Source organism: Primulina tabacum, chromosome 8, assembly GCF_025594145.1.
Source record: "Primulina tabacum isolate GXHZ01 chromosome 8, ASM2559414v2, whole genome shotgun sequence".
In the NCBI taxonomy this organism is placed as follows: domain Eukaryota; kingdom Viridiplantae; phylum Streptophyta; class Magnoliopsida; order Lamiales; family Gesneriaceae; genus Primulina; species Primulina tabacum.
The window spans coordinates 34,738,574-34,743,691 of NC_134557.1; positions in this window are offsets into that span (position 1 = coordinate 34,738,574).

Sequence of the window (5,118 nt, forward strand, 5' to 3'; positions counted from 1 at the left end):
TCATGACTTATAAAATCATGCATATACGTAAATTTCCTTAAAATCAAGCATGCAACGTATTTTATTATTATCATAAAAATTCATGTTCATAATATCATATACATTTAATACATGAAATTTTGGTGATCAGGGCGCTGCCAGGACTGTTAACTCGACTCGTGTGCAAAATGACCATCTTGCCCCTGGAAACCCTAATTGACCATTTTACCCCTGGACCTCAAAATTTCGATCCAAAGCCAACAAAACACCTCAAAACATAATTATAACAAATTTTATACGTAACCCCGAGCTCGTGAATTAATTTCTATAATTCGTTTCAAAATTTTGACCTGAAGATCCGGTTGTAACCCGAACTCAATCACACTTAAACCATAGTTCGAAAACTCCTAATCAAACTCCGAATGACTTAATTTAACTGCCAATAACCTCAATCATATTGATATATCAATATCCAAACGAGTCATAAGCGTTAAAACCACTACCCTACTCACATCGGGCTTGCACCTAGGCACTGACACTGTGGCACTTGGTTAGCGCCTAAAACCCAGGCATCAGCACTCCAGCCCCGAAGATCAGGCGCTACGGTGCCTAAAAGGCAGCGCCGCGGCTCTAGCCCTGTGCATCAAAATCCCAAACAACATTTGAAGCTAACCTCTACCCCACGCTCAACTAGACCGGACTAGGCTCAAACCTACGCTTCCTAGCCCTACCTTAAGACCCTCCTGCATCGACCTAGCCGTGGTCCCTGGCCCCATGAATATTGCCCTCAACCCTTTGCACAACCTAGCCGTCCCAAGCCCTAAATCGAGGCAACCTGATCGTACCGTCACCAAACCGACTCACGATCTAATCCTAACATCTAAACACCATAATTCAAACTTTCTTGAGTCCCATACCTCCCCATTCAGGCAGCCCCTTCAACCAAGAGACAAAACGTGAGAATCAATTCATCAAAAATTGGTTTCCTCTATGAACATGCATTCAAAACTCTCATAAAACATTATAACGACAATAAAACATGCACAATCAATCAAAAACACATATTATGATGTGAAAGATGAGAAAATGGAGGTATCAGACATGCCTTTGTGATTAAACGCTCAAAAGCAAAAAAAGCGAGGATATAGACGGGCACTGGAGGGACAGACAACGTTTCTTAAGAAAAATCTGAGGAATTCGATCACTCCTGCTGCTGGAACTCGTGGAGGCTGCTTTGAAATTGGGGGAGGGGTGGCCGAGAGAGAGGTGAGTGATTAGGTTTAGGGTTTAGTTGATAGGTTTAAATAAAAAGATTAGTGTATAATGGGCCCTTAATTAAAATAATGGAGTCTAGAAGAATTTTGGGCCCATTATGCATTAAATAAACTCATTAAGTCCAAAAACTCTCCCAAAAAATATTTCGTTTAGGTACGTTTTTGAAAATATTGCCTAAACCCTCAAAAAGTCCCTCAACTGGCTAAAATTTGCGTACCGGTTTAAAATATGACCCGAAGATAAAATACTCCACCTAGGCCCATTTCGAAAAATCTCACTTACTTACACCATATATTAAATAATTAAAAATAATTATTTAATAAAAATATTTTTTCTTAATTGTCCCCGGTCTCCGTTTCTCGTTCGAGCGCAAAATACTATTAGAAGTTCTGATACATGAAATCTTAATAAACCACGAAATGAAACAAATATTAATGCAATAATCATGCATTTAAAGCTTTAAAATAATTAAACACATATTTTAATAAAACTCTAGATTACATTCAGTCAAGTTACGTAGCTCGAATGTCCTAGAACCTTCACAACATGTCTCCCAAACTGAGAATGAGACAACAGATCAATTGGAAAAAAAATTGCTAGCTCTCTTAGTCAAGTCCACAACTCCGAGGGCATCGGCCAAGAGCTAATTTCCCAGATAGAACAAACCAAGGGGGATAAAAGAGAAATAAAGGAAAGTGATTGGAGATATGACATTTATCGATATCTGACCCAAATAACCTTCCCGGCCGAGCATAAAATAAAAGGAGATTTCAAGAGGTCTCTCTGTTTTTTCATCCTATACAACACTTTATACAAAAGATCTTTCTTCCGACCTTTGTTAAAATGTTTAGGAGATGACGAGGCTAATTATCTATTACGAGAAATCCACGAGGGCTGTTGCGGTAATCATCTGGGCAGCATGGCGCTAGAACAAAAGGCCTTGTTGCCCGGGTTTTTCTGGCCTAATATGAAGAAAGATGTCATGGCCACAGTGAAAAAATGTCAAAGTTGTCAACGACATGCTAATTTGCAGTGGCAACTAACCGAAATCATGAAGGTTGTTGTGTCGCCATGTCCCTTTGATCATTGGGGATTGGACATTGTAGGACCTTTCGTTGTGGCGACCGGGAAAATAAAGTTTTTGTAGGTGGCCGTTGATTACTTCTCTAAGTGAGTGGGGACTGAGCCATTAGTTGGGATTACGAAAAATGAAGTATTGAACTTCATTTGGAAAAACATTATCTGTCATTTTGGCATACCAAGAAGACTTATCTCGGAAAATGGAAGACAATTCTGTGAGTAAAATTACAAGCGTGGTGCAGGGAAATGAAGATCAAGCAGATGTTCATGTGAGTAGCTTACTGTAACGTCCAAAAGTCAACCCACGTAAACCGTATGCATGCAAATAATTTAAATTACTTAATTGCTTTATTTAATTGATTATAAATGATTAAATGATACATAGTATATGATTGAAGATCTAATTGCATGATGTCATGAAAACTGAAGATTTTATCCAAATATTCGATAATAGGCTGGGGAAAGGAGACCGAGGACGACCAAGATAAAAAGTTTTCAATAAATATTTTTAAGGCTTATTAATATGATTAATATGATTAATTTTTCTAAAAAATTATGGAGTCTAAATTATTTTACGATACGAGCTTGATTTTACCCAGGAAGCTGGTTTTGGGCAAACAAAGGAATTTTAAATGTCCATAAATTATTATTTTTGAAAACAAATTTTTGTAAAATTTTATTTTTCAATTAAATAGTTAGTATTAGGCCTAATTTACCTAAGATTAGTTGGCCTAATTACTTCGAAACAAAAAGCCCAAAACCCTAACCTATTAAACATAAAATTTCAAAAGATATAAAATAGAAACCTAGGGTTATTGAGCCCCATAGTAGCCGTGAAACACACACACAACACACACAAAATTCGAAAATTTCAAGAGCAAAACTCAAGGATTTTTCACCACTCGTTCGCCCTTCTTCGCAACCCACACAGACGATCTTTTATTCGAGCGTTCTAAAACCAAAGGCACGCTTCTAAACTTCTTCACGCACCATTCAAATCATATTATGCTTGTTTTATGTACTTTCGTATGAAAAATATTTAAGCATAAATCATTTAATGATAGGATGAATATTTTCAACGTTTTTGATGATTTTACGCGTGTTTGAAACACATTATGAATTATAAGGACATGCTGCCATTAGGAAGTGTTTAATGGGACATGAAAAATTTTCTTTTATGGATGGTACGAAGGCTGGACAGTAGCAAGAAGGGTTGTGCATGGAAGGGATCAAAAGGATAGGGTTTTCTAGCATAGATGCATGGGGCAAGGGGCAAGGGGCAGGGTAGGACGGCCATGAGGGAGAGGCACCTAGGGCTGGTCAAGGGCTGGGTGCACAGCTCAGGAATGTGGCTAGAAAGAGTTCTAGCATGGCTGGACTCTAGGCTGAACAAGGAAACGTGAGACACTAGGGCTCTCGGCTAGTGAAGGTGTGCGCGGCTGGTGTTATTCGTGGGGGGTGTACGGCTCAAGTGGGGTTGTTGGGCTGGCCCAGAAGTTTCTAGAGGGTGGTCCAGTGATGGCTAGGTGTGTGTGGAATCGGTGGTTGGAGATTAGGAGGAGTCCTAGCATGGCTAGACTCCTAATTATGCAAGGAGGGCCGCAGCTAGTGATGGTGGCGTGCGCCTGGGCTTTTTCTTAGGCTGGGGGCTGGTGTATTAGTCTAGACTAGGTTAGGAGGGGTCCAGGAGGTACTGGTCATGGTCTGGTCCTAGGTGGCTCGGGGGCGGCTCGATGGAATTGGGCGTGTGGCTTGATATATATTCTAGGGTTCGAATGGTCTAAGGAATAGGTAAGTGGCTTGAATGATGGCTTCACGGGGGTCGAATCATGGCTCACGAGGGTATTTTAAGGATGAAAAGTTTAAGTTCCAATTTGGGTAGAAAATATCAAGTTTTGAAGTAATTTGGGATTAAAACGCTTTACGATTTAGTAATTAAGGAAATAAATCGAAAGACTAGAGTCTATGTTAAATAAAAATATTAAAGTCAAATTTAAGCTTATATATTTATTTGGGATAGACTCGAGTCAATAATAGGAATAAAAAGTCAAAATCGAGGATTTTTGGTCCAAGGTAAAACAGTTATTTTACACCGGGTAGTACAAAAAGGGTTGGAAGTGTCCCGAGGAATCATAATATATGCTAAATGATATTTTAAAACATTTATGATGAAAATATTGGATTTTATGATTTATGATAAAGCTGTACAATTTTTACCGTTAAAATGCTATTTTACGAATTTGGAAAGAACACGATATTTTATAATTAAAAAGAGGAAAGAAAATATTTTGAAGGATGTGAATTGATTGTGACAAATATGATATGATATGTTTGGGAATATCGTGAGGGGGAAGACCTCAGAGGGAGTAATTTATGGGAGAAGGCTCCAGAGGGAGCCGAAGATCGTATTTCCATTTTACGGCGGTGCCTAGTGCCTGTCCTCATGCGCAATGGTGAGATAAGACTGATCAGTCGACCACATGATACAGCTAGTTACTTTCAAAGATAAAACTTCACCTAAAACAATATATGATGATGGAAAGCTTTATGATTAAATGATTAATGATTTATTTATGATTACAAACTTATTTTAAATAAAAGTAAGATTTTTAATGCATATGCCTGCATATGTATTATATTAGAACGTGCTGAGTCGTTAGACTCGCTAAGTTTGGATGGTTGCTGGTGAGGATGATATCGACGGAGGCGCTGGCGCTTGAGTGGATCAAGTCGGGCAATACATTCCCGAGGGATATTTATTTTCCACATTAGCTTGATAGTTGA